General features: G+C 33.2%; 1 long non-coding RNA gene and 1 other non-coding gene across 2 annotated transcripts; both read left to right on the forward strand.

Moving 5' to 3' along the window:
- Positions 1-910: 910 nt before the first annotated feature.
- Positions 911-1,194, forward strand: LOC115227940. Its single transcript, XR_003883175.1, has 3 exons — positions 911-993; positions 1,027-1,103; positions 1,138-1,194. It is a non-coding gene; the product is annotated as an uncharacterized LOC115227940 (long non-coding RNA).
- Positions 1,195-8,147: 6,953 nt separating this feature from the next.
- Positions 8,148-8,228, forward strand: Trnas-cga. Its single transcript has one exon. It is a non-coding gene; the product is annotated as a tRNA-Ser (tRNA).
- The last annotated feature ends 11,232 nt before the right edge of the window (positions 8,229-19,460 follow it).

The following is a 19,460-nucleotide window of genomic DNA, read 5'->3' on the forward strand; positions in this document are numbered from 1 at the left end:
ACACTAATATCAAGTTTAGTACTACAAACAAACGTTTACAAGATATTAATGACGAGCTTCAAAATTTAGTTGACCAAACTAAAGAAAATAATTTTGAATTAAACGAATACGTATGTTATATAAATATTACTTTTTAAGAAGACAGTAATAAATTACAAAGATTCTTTAAAATTGAGTCAAGATAATATGTTTTGCCATTTTCATTACTTTTTAATAGTAAAAACATCCAGGATAATAATGAAATCATAAACATAGAAGGTTCGGCGAAAGATATGGTATCAGAATGTAGAAGTGATTTCGAATCTATTCCTATTTCTGAACATATTAAAGATAGTTGATTTACTAAAATTAAAATTTTCAGACAATAATATTTTGGTTGTACGAAAGACTGATGAAAATGAAAGTGGAGACATCCTGAATACAAATATTAACGTTTAAAATATTTTATCAAAGAGTTAGTATAAACCGAGCGATTTAATAAAAATAAAACAACAACGAACGTTTCGCATAGTGATGGCCGGGGACTCCGCAGTCGGAAAAACGAGTTTTGTGATAAAATTATGCCAGCGAAAACTTCCATCAACAATTTCTTCAACTCTTGGTTGGGTTTATGAAATACAATTGAAGGAATTGATTTTCATTCAATTATGTTGAATATCGACCAACAATCAATAGTTTTGCAAATATGGGACACAGCAGGTCAAGAGAGGTAATTTTTATGTTTTATTTTCAGATTCAAAGGACTAACAAAACCTTATTTCCGAAGAGCTGATTGTATTCTTCTCATGTATGATGTGAGTTCAGAGCAATCATTTCTCAGTATACAGTCATGGATGAATTCCATTCGTGTAAATATTCAATTTAATCAGATTGCAGGAGAATATAAAAGACTCAACCATTGTCATGATCTGTGGAAACAAAACTGATTTAAGAAAACTTAAGAAAAATAATGAAAGCTTTGTAAGTACTAATGATGGGAAAAGACTTGCTAAAGTTGATATTTTTAATCTCATATTTTAATGAAAGCAAAATAATGCATTATTTATGGAAATCAGTGTCCAGTGTGGAATTAACATCATAGAATCTATAATCCAAATTACTAAGTGAGTTATATATTACTATTCTTCTTATTAATAGAATATTGTGCCTGAAAGAAGACGTTGAAGTATATGAAGCGGGGTTAAATCTGATAAACAGACCATTAAATTCTAAAACCCAGAAAAAATGCTGTTAATGATATTAAATTAATAGAAATATAATATTATGAGTTAAAAAATGTTTTCCCTAATTTATGACTTATCCTTTTTAAATATTAGAGTTCTATTAGGAAAGTAATCTTTAGTTTGCATAAATAAATGGTTTAGGTAAATATAAATTTTATAAAGGTTTGTTAAATTAACTTTATTTGATGTCACAGGTTTTATTTTGAACCAGGTTTATTTTGGACCGAGAAAAAAATCAATAATAAAAATTTTATTCCACTAAAAATATATTAGTTAATGTTAAATTATCGAATTTCCACCTTCTTTTTCTCTTCATATTTTCTCCAGCTTTTTCTATGTTCTCTAACACTTCTTTCTCATTTCTCTCATATTTTGAGTTTTGTTTTCATCTATGAAATTATCATTTTCTTCTGCATTTTCTCCTCCCTCGAAAGCAATCATGGAATCATTTCTATTTCTAATATGGGTTCGTTTTTTATTATTCCCATAAAAACATTAAATGGAATGTTTTTCGTTGTGGAATAATGCGTTGTGTTATAATCATATACAATACTTTGAAGAATATTAAAATATTCCCCAAATCTCCCATTGGAATTGCTTGTTGAAGATATCCATCTTTTGATTGATTTATTAAATCTTTATATAAAAAATTAGTTACCTTTCTACTTGTCCTTGAATTTAATTTTTTTGTCTCGATTAAATTTAAATTGGGAAGTAATTTCAGTACCAAAGGAACAATGTTACTTCGGAATGAAAAGTGCGAGTTACAAAACCTATGATTTTAGGATATCATTGTTTAATGCATGATTTTCGCTATTAAAAGAGTATCTAATTTCACTTTTTATACGGGGAATACCTGAAAATTCTGGGAGACCTTGCAAAGTACTGGGTGCATGAAAGATAGTTTAAGTGCAATATAATCATACTCGTATAATCAGAGTCTACTTTTAAATATTCGGAAACTAAATATAACATTTGGAGACTTCCTATTTCAAAGAAAATGTTTTATGAAATATTTAAAGTACAATTATTAAACTTTATCTGAAATAGGCGATTGATAGAGTTTTATTTTGTATTATATATTCCGTAGGGACACAAACAGAAAAGAGTTATATTCCTACACGTGCCACACAGGACACGACCTTCTGTATCAACGATTTCCAGCTTCCGCTTCCGCGGTTATTTTGTAATAATAAAAACATCTTAATTTTTTAATTAAAAAACTAATTATAAAATTTTTAACGAATACAAAACAGACTTAAAACAATTTTTAGTTTCCGCATTTTTTAAAAGTGGAAACAAAAAAATATAAATTTCCATTTTAAGGATTTTTTGACGAAAAAGTCTTAATTTAAAATAAAAAACGGTACTAAATATCATTTAACAATGGACCATACAGAAGAAGTCAAAAGTATAATAGCAAATAGCTTTGACCTTGTTTGGCAAAATATCAATGATCAATTTCAATCTTTATCCAAAGTAGTCAGCAATGTATTTACATCGAGTTTTAAATAGTTCAATTTAGAATATTGCCGTTTTGTGTGACAAAAATGAAATTCCAGATAATTTTAACAATGAAAAGGCGGAGAATCAGATTATTCTAGGACATTCTTTCATCACTGAAGCCATACATAAACCATTTATTGGTATTTCCCAAATATCATTCGGAGAACCATATGAAAATTCGTCAAATAAAGATTTATACGACAAATATTCAAGTTTTAACAGTGTATTCTAAAACTACAGATGTATCACAATCATCAGTTTTTGAACCGACAAATAAATCTATTAATTTGCAAAATAATATCATTTCTACGCCTAATGAATCTGATATTGAGACTGGAGATTCTGCAGAAGACGAGGAAAGAAGTTATTTATATATTTCTATAATATAATAGAGCTTGTAACGTGTGTATATGATAAAATCGCCAACGCAAAAATATATTCACATCCTAATGTTAAAGGAAAGATCAGTAAGCAATAGACTAATGATATGATAATAGTTGTACCTGAACCTGCGCCTCCTGGGGTTCGCAGGTCGTCAAGGATAAAAATATGTGGCCGCGATCATGTTATTGGAGAAAGAATTATCTATGATAAGAAATCGAGAAATATCATCAAAGGAATAGAAATAAACAAATCACAATGTATTATCTATATCAAATATTTCATAGATAAATCAAAATTAACCAAAAAATCCAACCGAAGACAAATTCGACAAGATTTTACAATTTGTCAGAAAACAGGCGTCAAAAAAGGTAGTTTTATTTATATAATGAAATAGACTGCATTGGATTAGTAAATGCCACTGTTTACGACCATGGAAATTATTTCACGGAAACAAGATATCAAAATTTAGAAAATGAAAATGGAAATCAAACAAAATTACAATGCGGTGAAATAACGTTGAAATCCAAATCTCTAAAACCAATGACTTTTCTGCAAAATTCCAAAATAGTATTATTACAAGCAATATTAAATTTAGATTTTTACTGTACGTAGCGGACTAATTAGCGTGGTGATAAATAACTCTTCTGAACGTAGATTAAAATGTGGAGACTATTTTATTGTTCCCAGAAGTTTGAATTTATAAATTGAAATAAATTTTAGAAAATTGGTATTCAATAAAAAACATGAAGAACTATCCTGCTAAAATATATTTCATAATCATTGAGGATGAAATATTAAATCTTTAGTTCTATGATTAATAGTTACTAAAATTAATTCGTTTTCTAACTTAAAAATCGTTTTTTATTTGTTTTTTTCCAATAAGGCAAATTACTCCCTAAGAAGTGCAGGAATTCTGCGGGTCATTAATTCGTAGAAACCACATATGGCCACCGTCGCAGAATTTTTATTTCAAAAATAAAATATTCAAAATGTAAATAAATTATCAGTATCAAACCTGATGAAAGTCAAACGTGCATATTGGCCGGAAAAAATCGCAAAAAGCCCTTACATTTTATTTTGTTCCAATATCTCATGAATACTGAAGTTGATGTTAGTGAATCTAATTGCTAGCAAGTCCATAGAAACAACGCGCCTTGTAATTTTTCTTAGTTATTTACTTTATGACATTCTTATTTTTTGATCTAAGAACGGTTGATTCGTTTATCAATATAATTTATTTTACAGCTAAATATCGAGTTCAGTTAAAAATTTCGAGTTTGTCATTTTTACTAAAGAACTGGCTAATCTTCTTTCATTCAAAAAAGAGGGAACGATAGATGGCTGTAACATATGACAAGACTCGAGAGAGTCATCTTGGCTCTTGGAATGTTTGTCAATCGCTGTGATCCGAGAGAATGGCCTTGCTATTTGCAATGCTAATAAAGCGTCTCGTAAAGTCTAAATAATTTAACTTTCTCGTGTGTCTTACAACTTTAATAAATTATTCATATTATTATTTATAATGATTAGCCACATGATACATGTCAATCTTAGTTAAAATCTGAAAACGTACCTAATCTTAAAATTGAGAAATTGTATATTATAGTTTTTTAATTTCACTAATTTTTTTTAATTTTATAAACCTGAAGCGCATGAGGTTTAAATTTGAACGGAACAAGAATTCCGAAGACAAAAACTCAGGAAATACTCGGTGTGACTCTTCTCTAAGCATATTAACAATCTGCTTTAACAATATACATTATATACGAGCAATATGTCGAGCTTTCCATTGGTTATGCATGTGGTGCCTGGGATGATATCTGTTCTCAACAAATCTGTAAAGATCTCGAAACTACAGCTGAAGGCTGCAAAGTCTATCTCCAGTTTTACTGAACGGCTTATAAAGCCACCTGCTTTCAAAACGCTTGTAAGGGCGACGGGCTCTTTTTTCCACGTTAAAACATATTGGCAACAGCCGAGACCCTTGCATCCTCCCTGCCTGAACACAGAAAGAAGTTGCGTAATTTAATTTGGGATGTCGGGATCACCTAACCGATTTTGTTCTGGCTTTGACGGTGTTCTTGTTTTAAATAATAATGAGTTATTGTAATGATTGAGAATATTCAGCATTAATTTGACATTTCTTTTAAAGCCTTGTCATTCGTCAATTATAATAATGATATCGGAATTTCAAAATTGTTTTTCTGACATTTCCAAATCAAATCATTGTATTTTTGCATTGTTGTGGCACAATCTTTCCTAGCAACACAACTTTCTTAACGCATATTAAACAATGTTATCTTTAATTCTGATCAAAATTATAACAGATAAACAATAATTACAAAAGGTCAACTTGTATTTACTCCAGACACGCTCAAATAAATTTGTCGATATTTCGTTTCTCTAATTATCACGGATTTTCAATTAGATATAGGAAAAAAGTATTAATTATCACAGCTTCATCAAAAATTTAATTGAACTACGAAATCTTATTATATTTTAAATCGCAAAAATAAAAATTTACACGAATATCTATATTTTTCCAGCACTTCAAATTAATTGAATTTTTCTTCCAAGATTTAAGCTCAATTAACGCATTTTTTATATTTCAGATTATGGTAATGAAATATAAATCGTATCAATTCTTTATTTATGAATTCAATGAATAACATTAAAATATTTTTTCAGAACCAGATGTATTTTTATATTGCATTTAAGTGGAATGTAAATTTTTAATTTTAAATTCCCTCCTATTGTTTGATGACATAGTAGTGATGCTTGAGGGGACAGGTGAGAGTATAATTGTGCTTTCTTAAATGTCAGGTGTTTGCTTATGTCAATGTCACTCACATTATTCACAATCAATTCATTTAAAATGCTTAAATAGTCGTTAAAGTGTTACTTAAATGTTCCCGGATTTGACAGTTAACTTTAAAAATCTATATACGTTAAAATCGGAAATTTTATATCCTAATTGGATATTTAGATAAGCTGATAGGTTAGAAAAGGCTTTTCTAGTTATATTTAAATTGTATTTTCAGTCTATTAATTTAGGATGGCAACTCAAATAAATAATCACAGAGTTGCAATAATGAACGACCATTTTCAATCATCAAACGAAAGCTCAAAAGAATCTTCGAAAGAAAGACTATTATTTGATATAAGGTGCGGTGTTTGTGGTGACTATTCATCTGGAAAACATTATGGAATTTATACTTGTGACGGGTACTCAATGCTATATTTATTTTTTAGATGCGCAGGATTTTTCAAGCGAACAATTCGGAGAAAACAAAATTATATTTGCAAATCATTGAGTGGGAAATGTCTAATGACACGAGAAAGCCGAAATCAGTGTAGATCTTGTCGTTTAGATCGGTGTTTATTTGCAGGAATGAATAAAAATGGTTATATTTTAAATAACATTTTAAGCTGTCCAAAATGAAAGGGGTCCAAGAAATGTACGGAAAATTAGTAATTCAAAGCCAAATCTTTACAATCCAATTCCGAATAATTTTCAATCAAATATTTCAGAAAACATTTTTTATCAAAATATGAATTTTAAAATTGACCCCGGATTAAATGATGTAATAAAAAAATATATAGTTTTAGTTTAAAGAAAATAATGACTATTCAATGAAGAGTGAAACAAATTTTTTCTATTTGAGTTTTTTAATCCGTTTAAGATGGACAATGCTTACTCCACTTTTTATGGATCAAGAGCCATCAGATCAATTTTTACTACTCAGACATGGACTTGTTGATATACTAATTATCACTGCTGTAAAACTAAAAACGAGAATTAATTCATTTTTTGATTTTAAAAGTAATCAATTCCATAAATATTTATTAGATATTGATGATAACGATAGAAGAGCAATTGAAGACATAAATTCTACTATTAGCACTTTCTTGGAAATGGATCTAAATGATTTAGAATTAGAATATATATTTGCTATTTTTTTCTTTAAATCAGGTAATGAAAGATTTTTGTGATATTTTAGAAATTGCCATTTCGGATGAAATTCGATTCAAACTATTGAATTATGATAAAAATGAAAATACACTGAAAGCAATTGCTACAAAATTTGAAAATTATTTAACAACAAATTCCGAGAATGGAAAGACACGTTATTTATATATTATGGAATGCATAATGAACCAAAATAATAAGCATCAACAAAGATTTGAAAACAATGCCTTTTTAGTTAAATGTTTGTCGGAAAATCATTTTGGAACCTATTATAATATTTAAATAAATATAATTTTGCTTTAATTTCTATTAATTTTAAAATTATTTTCACTATTCAGCTGTATCATAATTAAAATAAAGCTTTGTTTTTTCAAAAAACAAATTGCGATCCTGGACTAAACAACATAATGCCTTTCCCCTGGACTATAGTTAATATTAGTCAGCCATTCGTAAAACTTTCTAATATCAACATTTGGCTCTGACTGTATTTAAAGAGAATTTAATTATGCGCTTTTAATATAATAACACGTCTTTTTCTCCTCACACGCAGACAACCTCCTTCGCAAATGCGAAAAAAATGAACATCCTCCGAACTCTATCTGGTATATGAAAAACGGGTCGCACCCAGTACTGGCAAATATCTACCGCTAGTACTTTGAACCATCTATCGCCTACGCCTGCAGATCTTGGGGTCCGCGGTTATCGTGGTCCAACAGGAGGCGAATCAAGGAGGCCCAACAAAGGGCCCTCAGATTAACCGATCGTTGGTTGCATGATAGCGAACGCCCCGGTCCAGCTTCTCTGGAAGACCTTATCAAGCTGAATCTCGGTCCGTCAGCAAATGCTCCGTCGAAAACGGCCTGCCGCCCGGTGCGATCTTGTATGGGCTCGTGGAAAGATCACCGAGCGAAGATGAGGTCCCTGGTCGAGTGCATCGGGATCAGGTGACATTTGTTTGATCTTATCGTGGTCTTGGCGGTTAAATAAATAAACATGTGAATGATTTGATAAAGAGATATATTTTTACATTTTAATTTAGAGTTATAAATAAAAATAAAAAAAAAGCTGCGATGGCCGAGTGGTTAAGGCGACGGATTCGAAATCCGTTGGGGTAACCCGCGCAGGTTCGAATCCTGCTCGCAGCGATTTTTATTTTTTCTCAGATTAACAATTAAAACACCCGCAACCACCTCCTTGTATGATTAAAAATTTTCCATGATGTTGGTGGCAGAGTGCAGGAGCAAAATTGTTGCTTTCAAAAACTTTTTTATACATCGAACTCGTGTTTTTTCTTTCCGGATAAATAAAAAAATCCAGGACCCGCCAGAAAGAACCTATTACGTAGCTTGCAGATAAACATAAATAGGATCGCTCTCCTGAACTTTATTCTTTTATGAAGAAGTACAATGTGCACGTTGCTTTTGTGCAAGAAACGAAGCTTTTATTTGAAAACCGTCTGCCCAATTCTTCAGGTTACAAATATATCTGTCGATACAGACTGGACTCTGTAAATTGTGGCGACCTCTTAACTCTTATCAAAAAATCAATCCTGTTCACTAACTTTACACTACAAGAATACTCGCTAATCTTTAGAATGGTTTAAAATCTGACATTGACATACACGCCGCTGTTACACTAACTACAAAAGAGCTTTTTGGGACGAGTCCTCTATCGAACAGAGAAATTTAGATAAACAAATCACCGCTACCATAAATATCCACGCAAACTCCAAATAACTCAATTTATTGCCTCAATTACAGATCAAACAGCTCCAACATTTGGAAGATCCTAAATGACATGAATGCCGTGATGTATGAAAAGTCAAATTCCTACAAATGTGTTACCTCTCATTCAAATACTTCACTCAATCCGGTTTGTCGGGCAAATATTCTAATGAAACATTACACTTCATTAAGTCATAAAATATCTAACAAAAATGATCGGGATGTTGAGAAATCTCGAAGATTATCATTCACGGAGTCAATACTGATTTGCACCGCAGATGAAATTTCACAATGTATTAAAAACTCGAAAAACTCATCCGCCACGGGTCTTAACAACATTTTAATCTACCACCTTAAAAGACTTGGCCTTAACGCTATCGAGACTGTCTTATAAAACGACATTATTATTGCTTAAAACACAAAGACTACAAACCCGCCTCGTTCAAAATTCAACAACAACTATACTCAGTTGAAAATTCGCTCGAGGCTTCGTCCTCCAAGTTTTCCTTCCAACAGAAGACAATAAAACATACATCCCAACCAATCTCTCTTTGATTCTGACCTTCCGTTAACGAAAAACCCCAACGGAAACCCTCGGACTTACCTTTGACCCAACCATGTCCTTCAACATGTTGAACAAGACAAAAATTCTAAATACAATAAGTAGTCGCATTACTGATGCTTAGAAACTACTCCTCAAAAGGGTCTACAAACAACACACTTGCCCCGTACTAAGTTACGCGAATCCGAGCTGGCCTACCTGTTTATCTACAAGCTCCATTGGGGACCATAATCAGCACAAAACAAAGCTATGCGTAAAATATCCGGGTGCCTGAAATCAACACCCATCCACAACCAGCACCTTAAACTAATTTTCTCCCAATACCTAATTAGTGATGTATATAATTACATATTTTGAGAGATTTAGAAAGAGTGTTACTTGGACTAACTTTTCAAAATAAATAAGCAAAACTGATGTTAAAGTATTTTTGTTTATCAAAGACAATTTTGTTTAAATATTGAACAATTAAAATAATTACGGACAATGCCTAAGATGACTGCCTACTTTGACAGTTGGAGCGCAAACGAATCGAAGTTGCCGTCGGACTTCTTACAGAAGAGTTATGACAAGATTGTGTGCGAAGGTCGGTTCGAGAGTCTCCTAAAGACATCGAATCAACACCGTAGAGCATGCTTGCTTGCCGGGAGGTCCACGGGGAGTGGAGAATGGTTGGAAGCCTTCCCGATCGGAAGCTTGGGGACTCTCTTGGATTCTGACACACTGCGAGTTGGTATCTGTCTACGTATCGGTCTCAAAGTTTGTGAACCACACAAATGCCGCTGTGGTGCATTGATTAATCAATTTGGACTTCACCCTCTTTCCTGTCGAAAAATCGCTGGTAGATTCCTGAGGCATTCAGCTCTCAACGACGTTATAAGAAGAGCTCTCGATTCAATCGGATTCCCATCAGTGCTGGAATCACCTGGATTGAACCGAAATGATGGAAAACGCCCAGACGGGATGACTATCTTTCCGTTTTTGAAAGGAAAGCCTCTCGTATGGGATTCAACATGTTCCGACTCCTTGTCCAAGACAAACATGTTGGAAAGTGCCTGCAATGCCGGCACAGCTGCGGATAAAGCAGAGAAAATCAAGAAGAAGAAATATGATGGGCTCACCGATCGTTAGGTTTCCGGCCGGTTGCTGTCGAAACCCTGGGATCGATTGGGAAAGAGTCGTTGTGCTTCCTCAAGTGTATTGGACGTCTCAAGACCTTGAGAACACACAACCCTCTGTAGACGAGATGGCTCCTCCAGAACGTGTCCCAAGCAATAGTGAGGGGAAACAGGATCGCCATCAGTTTTTCTTCTTATTGACCTTAGTTAACAGTTTGTGATATTACGGACAAAGTATAATATAAGAAAAAGTAGTCAAAAATAAAATATATTTATTCACGGCATAAATATGACTATTCAATGTCATTATCAACTCCTCGCCAACGTTTCATGTAATTCCGACAATCAAAATTGGGTTTCCCGAGTATTTGATTCATGTAGTTGTGGAAATCGCACATCCAACGACAAAGGGAGGAATTACTTTCGACTTTTGGAGGCTTATTTTGTACACTAATAAATAAAACAATATTTATTTACTAATCAATGAATTCTGGCCGACAATGTAAACATGGATAGATTTGAGAAAGTGAGGTCAAAAAAACATTAAAATTTTTCTTAGTTTCTATAGATGGGTTGTCTGGATAATATGCGCTAATGGTGTGTAGCAATGTCCATGTAGAACGTCCTAATTCTGCTCTATCGGGAGGTTGTTCTTCTTGACTGTTTGAACTCTTTGAATTTGTCTAAAAAGTAAAATATTTTTGTACAAATATTACTTGAAATTTTGAGAATTCTGAATATTCGTCGCAAATTGGTTCTTTACAGTTATTTTTATTAAAAATAAATTCACGTGTCATATCACTTTAAGTAGGTTTAACACACCACGTCAAAAAATAGAATAAAATTTATTTAAAATCTATAATGTGATTTTTACTTAAGATAATATGTAAAAAAATCAATTACTACTTAATTACAGTCCGACCTCTAAATGGGGCACTAAGTGCCTCAAATCAGAGGTTTCCCCAAAAAAGAGGTTTTTTCAAAACTCAATAAATAAAGAAAAAGAACATTATTTTTTAAAATAATCAGTTAATTTTTCTCCATATTTATATTTATTTTTAATTCCTAACGACACTTTCTTTCTGAATTCATAAAAATCATGAAGAGAATCTGGAATCAAAGATGTTTGTCTCTAAGTTTTCCATCAAACTTAAAATTTGTGATATTGATGGTTCGCAGCTTATATTCTCATAGATATTTGGATCATCAAGAAGAAGATTCACGTTCACGTGGTTGCACTTTGTTGTTGTTGTTCATTTCTTTCTTTTCATTTGTTCATTTCTTATTCAATAATCCATTGTTGTAATTGTCATCTATCTAATAGTTATTCTCTGTTTATTCTTTTTCTGATCCTATGTCTCCCTGCAGCAAGTGCGAACTTACGTGCCCTCGGAAAAAGGGAAGGTATTGTTCTTCGTGCCAACTCTACTTCCACCTCTCCTGTGTCGGCTTATCGAAGATCAGCTCGGCAAGCATCGCAAACTGGAAATGTTTTCGCTGCTCTTCTTCCCCTCTGTACATCGAGGCCCCGACTCTTTCCAAAATACCTAAAGACCGGTCTTGTTGCAAAGCTCGCGAGTTTCTTGTACTTTTGTCTCGTTTCCGGAAATCGAGATCTATTCCGTCACGCATTCCTAAATCGGCCAGGATCCAAGTGGCTAACTCCTTAGCTTTGGCTATTGAGCGGGCTCTGACCTCGAATTCTTGGAACGATTGGCTCAAGTTTCTCTCATTTGTCCCTGTCTGTCTGGGCAACCCTTCAAACGGCACTCTTCGTGGTGACCGCTTGTCCCTCTCGCAGCAAATTAAAACAAACTGTGAGTTTTTCAACAATTCAGAATTTGATATGAGCTATTTTTCCCTTGATGCTGCTGAAAGGCTCCCTCGTTTAATTCGGAGCACTCAGGACATTTCCCGAATGGTTCGCAACAAGCTTATGCAAGGCGACGTTCGGAGTGCAGTACGTGTTATTTCCTCCAACACCACAATTGCCCCCCTTCTGACAAAATCCTCGACCAATTGCGCTCTAAACACCCCGGCGCCCCGGATGACTTATCCGAAATCCCGGATCCGGTGACTGATTCTATATATCCCGTCTCTTCGACGGATGTAACTGCCGCCCTCAGCTCTTTCCCATTCAGCAGCAGTGGGGGTATCGATGGCTTGAAACCGATTCATATAAAAGATCTGATTTCCCCTGTGACTGCAGAGGGTGGAAGACGCTTATTGTTGGCCATCACTTCTCTCTGCTCAAGAATCATCTCTGGTACGATCCCTCCTTTCGCTAGGGACGTACTCTTTTCCGCAAATCTGACTGCTCTTAACAAAAGTGATGGTGGTGTACGGCCTATCGCTGTAGGCAACAATCTTCAGACGCCTTGCTGCTAAAATTATTTGTCAATCAGTGGTTCCGGAAGCAAGTGCTAAGCTTATGCCAATTCAACTGGGCGTGGGCGTAAAGGAGCCTGCGAAGCAGCCGCCCATGGCATACGGCAGCTGTCTTCTGCAAAATGTACTGAAATCCCATTCCTTCTTAAAATTGATGTCAAAAACGCGTTCAACTCGATTCGGCGCGATCATATCCTTGAAATTGTTCGTTGTCGTTTCCCTGCCTTATATCCGATCGTCCATCTGTCTTACGCCTCCCCCAGCTGTCTCTTGTTTGCCGACAATGTTTTATGTCCGAAACTGGCATCCAACAAGGCGACCCTCTTGGCCCCTTTTATTCTCACTCGGGGTTGATCACATTGCCCGCCAATTGTCCTCCGAGGTAAACATTTGGTACCTCGATGATGTTACTCTCGGCGGGGCTTGGAGACCGTCAGGAAGGATATGGAAAAAATTATTTCTGGTTTTGCGTCTATTGGGCTCGCTTTGAATGGATCCAAATCCGAGCTGATATGCTTGTCTGCGAGCCCTTCGGAATTCAAATTAATTTTTTCGACCTTATCTCGCCATATTGAAGGCCTGGGCATCACCCAGCTTGATGACCTCATCATTCTGGTTCCCCAATCAATAGCAAGGCTACTAAGAAGGCTTTTATAGGCAGGCTCGAAGAATTGGAAACTTTAATCTCCCGCATTTCAAACTCGAATCCCATTTAGGCCTTTTTTTGCTAAAGAACTATCTCTTCATACCGAGGCTAACTTATCTCTTGCGCTCATCGCCGTGCTTTCTCGAACAAAATCACTTATTTCGTCTCGACAACATGGTCTCCGAAGCTCTTGAACTCCTCGTAAATATCAAATTCAAACCTTCAGACATGCGACGGGTTAATTTACCTATTCGTTACGGGGGCATCGGCATTCGTTCTTGTGTTGATTTATCCTTCCCATGTTACCTTTCCTCGTTGTCTGCCTCTGCTACTTCCTTCAACTCTGTTCTCTTCCCCTTCCCTGAACAGCCCGAGTTGTTGGAATATGCGGCGGGTGTCAACATGTGGATTTCTCGTGGGCTTAAAATCCCGGACGTCCCCTCAGTTCAAAAGAACTGGGATGATATACATTGTTTGCATACACTCGAAGATATCCGCCTACGTGCTGACCAGTTTCAGTTGGCAAGCATCAATTGTGCCTGTCAACCCCACTCGGCCGATTGGCTTGACGCTTTGCCGATTTCCTCCTGCTGGAATGTTGCTGGACGACGAATCTGTCCGCATCGGAATCTGTTTACGGCTTGGCATAGAGATTTGCCTGCCACATCAGTGCAGATGCGGAAAGGTCATTGACAGGAGAGGGCTACCCCCCTCTCTTGTCGCCTCAGTACCGGCCGTATACCCAGACATCCGCCTTGAATGATATTGTCAAGCGCGCGCTCAACGCCGCTGGATTCCCTTCGGTCCTAGAGCCGGTTGGTTTAGACCGTGGCGACGGAAAACGTCCCGACGGGTCCACGCTATTCCCGTTCAAGGGGGGACTCGCTCTCGTTTGGACGTGACTGTGTCGACTCGTTTTCCTCGTCATCTCTCATGGACTCTGCCTCCCGCCCTGGCTCAGCCTCCGCACATGCCGAAACAAAAAAATAACAAAGTATGCCTCATTGAAGAACACCTGCCTTTTCGTCCCCCTGGCTTTCGAAACGAGCGGGATAATCGGCCCAAAAGCTCTTGAGTTCCTTTCGGAAATCGGCTTGATGATCTCAAGGAGAGTCACGAGAGACGTGAGTCTAGTTGGCTTTTTCAGCGCATTTCGCTCGCGATATTGCGCGGAAACTGCCTATCTATTCGCGCGTCCTCTCAATCAAAGAATTAACATCATAAATTTACTTAATTAAAAAAAAAAAAATTTTTTTGATTTACTTTGGATCATTATCTTCTATTTCATCAAAACATTCATCAATAACATTATTAATATTTCTTCAGATGATTCATTTATGCAACTCGAGTCTGATGGAGATTGTCGAAAAACCTTTGCCAGCAGTTATAATAATATCCGCAGATACATTATTCCAGGCATCTGAGATTATTGTTACCACTTGCCGCAAATTTAATTGGATAAAGACTCTATAAACAAATCCTGGTCGTCTTGAAAACATAAAAAATCAATTAGACAATTCAAATAATTATCAGCAGATGCGGATTCGCCTGACAATGTTCGGAATTTTAATTCATGCCTCTGCTTGAATTTTTCTAACCATCCATTTGAAGCTTTAAACTTGTTTAAGCCCATTCTCGAAGAAACAGTTAGGGAAATTTTTTTTTAAGAGTTCCAGAAACTGGAACATTCTGATCCCTTAGACGCTGAAAAATATCAATGACTTTTTCATCAAATCCGTTTTTATTTTCACTTAATGATGAGGAAAGAAATCCTTTTTTGATAAATGGAAGAATATTCTTTTTTATACGAAAATAGTTCCCTTGCTAGTATTGTACATTATGGATAATCTCCTCTCAGAATGTTCTTTCTTTAAAAGATGATCAGCAATCTTCAACTTGGTTTCATAATTCAAAGGCATTACACAATAAATTTGAAATGAAACGTGTCTTAAAATATTTATTTTTTAAATTGGTATAATTAATTTTATTTAATAAAAAATCAATGCCACAAATAGAGATGTTAAAATTAATTGATTTTTTATAATTTGGTTAAAAAATTTATAATGCCCCAAAACAGAGTTTTCCCCAAAAAAGAGGTGCCCCACCCCTGGAGGTGCGCCCCAATTAGAGGTCGGACTGTATCTATCTAAGTACTGAGTTTTTCAGTAGAAAAGGGGCGGTATTCCACACAGCTTGTTCCCTTTTCTCTTCTGGTTTTCTAGACCTCCGAAAACGTGTGTCCAACGTTTTTCCTGACTAAATGTCGAAAAAGACTTAAATTGAAAAATATCAAATAAATTACTTTCTGGCTTCTAAGACCATTTGACTGTAAATAAGCCTCTAAAACATTTTACTGTGACTTATTCCAATTCTATTTAATGGCTAATCCGTCCCATATCATTACACAAGAAATAACATTACCGTTCTACATCAATTCTAGATCATAATTCTTTCTCTTCTCCACTATTAACAAACGGTCTAGAAATTGTATATCCACCTCCACATCATCCGGGGAAACAGTTGGGCAATCCCCCAGGCTACATATCTACCATAAACATAATACCATTAATTGTTTTAATGTAGTTTTCTTTACAAAATATTTTTTATATTTAAAAACAATAATTTAATTAAACGTGGTTTAATACTTTTTTTTGTTGTGTGTTATCCAGGCTAGTCCGTTTCTATTTGCATAGGAATGTTCAAGCACTGGTATATTAACAAGGAGATGTATTAAATGTTTTGCTCTCCGACATGAATAATAATTCCAATTAATGCATTTGGTTATCTTTACTATTTTCAGTAAAGTACGCGAAAGTGCTACATTATTAAAAGCTTCGTGTTGCCTCCTGTCCGGTGGTTAGTATGGCTTTTTACATTATTCAATTGTTTTGGCTGCAAAATTTCTTTTGTTTTCATTTTGATTTTTTAATAAAATTTGTTTTTTACTTCCTAATAGATGTTAAAAACTGCTAAAATGCAATATTTCTGAATTCTAGAATTACTGTTCTTATACTATACTAATTCTAAATCTGCTTAAATACTATTTATCTTCATTAAAATCTTTTAATTTAATTGATAGATGTTAACTATTCTCTACAAGTTCTTTTATTATTAGCTTATGCTGTTTTGCAGGAATTATAATGACATATTTGGTATAAATTTTGTAAAAAAACTGTTTCTTTTTAAGCAATTTAATGAGCTTTGTCTTGAAGATTGGTTCTTTCATTCAATCGAAAACCATTAAAAACTAATTTCTTTTGTGATTGAGAAATCGACAACTCATTGCTTTGAATAAAATTTGTCTTATTAATTAAACATTATTGATTAAAAACCAAAAATTTAATTAAATGTGGTTTAACATTAAGCTGGATTTCTAATAAGCGTTTTCATTCATTTGGTGGTTAGTATCCCTGTTTCATCATATTATTGATTACAATGAAATGCCAAAAATCCAGGCCAATTACCAGATATATTTTGAAAATCACTGCGCTTGTTTAGAATATGTGCCAATAAGGGAATTGTTAGATTTATCGTCTTTCTTTGTATTTTTGACATCAAAAGTTTAAACTGAATATTCAATATGTATCTCATTTTTAGTCTATGAAAATATAAAATTAGGATAGCTGATCAAAATCACTTCAAATCTAGACAGGAGGTGGGTCGAATTGGGAATAAAATGTCCCCCTATGTTTTTAGAAGAGCAAAAATTTTGCAAAGATTTATATGTAGCGGTTGAATACGGACTCTGTTGAAAACGATCACTTGATTGCTGCAAATTTCTATGTTTAATTTTCGCCTTCTTGTTGATTAATCGGGTTACTTTTTTTCAAATTTTAATAATTAAAAAAATTATTGAATTAACAAAAGTAATTGAAACAATAAGAATTTCAGATTTTAAATAAAGAATTTATGATTTGGCGTGATAGATTAGATTTATCACCCGGACACTTAGAACGGGTCCAGTCATTATAATTTATAACAATAATTAATGTAAAGTTGAAATTTTATCTAGGTTGCAAGTATTATGTGTATTTTATTGATTATTTTTGTTGACTGTGGACACCTTTGTTAATTTTTGAAATGGATATTTTATTTGCACTTTTAATTTGAGCGCAAAGATAAATATTTTAGAGGATAAAATTGATTAGTGTGATGGTGCTTCATGTCTTTTAATTTTATTAACGTTAAACGTGTGAAATACAGTCCAAGCTGTCAATTTCAATAAATGAATGTTTTTAACACAATAATCCTCAAAATTGATACCGATAGTTACCATGGATACGTCAAGAAAATATAACAATGTGGTATTTGTTACGAAGAAAAAATGGCTTTCCATAACTAAATTGAAATACACTTGTACTTGACCCGTTAATCTCCTTAATCTCTTATAAAAATATAAATATCATAAAAACCAAGTTTTTATAGTGATTTTTAGTGTTTTAAACCCAATAAAACTTTGATTTCCTTAAAAGCGAAAAGCAGGAATTTATATACGTTTTCGGAAATAAAAATTCAATTTATATTTTAAAAAAAGATCTTAAATTTAAAGACTGGCTTTACTGAAGTATCTAACAATAAACAAAATAAATTGATTATTAAATTCAATTTATCTTACTTAACGCACAATTGAATTTAATTTTCAAGTGTTTTACTTGTATATATTTCATTATTAAACACAGTTTAAGTATTATAAATAAATGATAAATGATAATGACATTAAAAGTGAAATTAACAAGGAAATAACGCTTTCTAATTTAATGAGATTCAAAATCAACAATTTGATTGAACTGAGTTTTTTAGAATGTAAAATTAAAAAATTCAGAAAAAATAATTTATCAGATTCATTTAAAAAAATTTCGGAAATGTGTTGCGATACGAAAATTGATAAATTGTTTGTAAATATAAATAATCTCGAAGAAATTTCAGTAGACATGTTTATCAAAAACTATAAATTTCGGCAATCGGATAACAATGATATTTTAGCAGCCAGAATTATTCTGAATAATGTAATCAATTTTCTAAAATTTAATAACAAAGCTACAAATGTTATAAAAGAAATTTCAAACAAATGTAAAATAATTGTAGATACTATACTAAAAATGATTTTGAAAATGACAAGTATCATTAAAATAGATTTTATACTTCAAATTGAAAATCGGATAATTATGAAAAGAAAAGAATTGCTAGAAAAATCTCATAAAATAAATAAATGCATTCAGTCTATTGACAAAATATTACAAAATTGTAGAACATTTCTAATTTTTCAAGATAAAGTAATTAAAAAAAATCAAATTTCATTGAAACTTTCCAATGATTTGATTGAACTTACAAAATACATTTTGAAATTGACCGATTTTATAAATTCAAAATTACAGAAAGAAATGATTAATTTAAAAAACCAACAAATTATTGAAACAAAATTATACCGAAGATGCTTGACTAGAGACATTGTAGCTCAAGCATGTTACAATAATTCAATATATTGTTTAAAGAAACGTGGTGCTTCAGAATTCCCAAATGAATTCACTATTTTTGCACAAAAACAAGATTCTTTAGCTTACCGTTTTTCTAATTTAATATGTTCCCATAAATTATTCGATAATAAATTTTCAATAATTAACAAGTCAAAAGAAGAAAAAATTAAATTTGATAAAGTAATTTCAAGTAAAAATAATCATTAGGCAAATAAAAATGTTTTAAAAATGAAAGAAATCAGAAAACAGTCCTGGCTTCGAAGGTTGGAGATATTCAATACTCAAATTGATGTATCGACTTACTACGAGTATGCTAAGCAACACTTAGTTCTACTTACTAGTTAGTAGCGTTTAATTTAAATTTCTTTAGGAAATGAAAATTTTTACTGACAAATTAATTCAATTATCGTTAATATAATCATGTTTTCTTTAAAAAAATTTTAAGATATTGATATCAATTCTGCACCC

The sequence above is a fragment of the Octopus sinensis genome, unplaced genomic scaffold, assembly GCF_006345805.1.
Source record: "Octopus sinensis unplaced genomic scaffold, ASM634580v1 Contig08735, whole genome shotgun sequence".
NCBI lineage: Eukaryota > Metazoa > Mollusca > Cephalopoda > Octopoda > Octopodidae > Octopus > Octopus sinensis.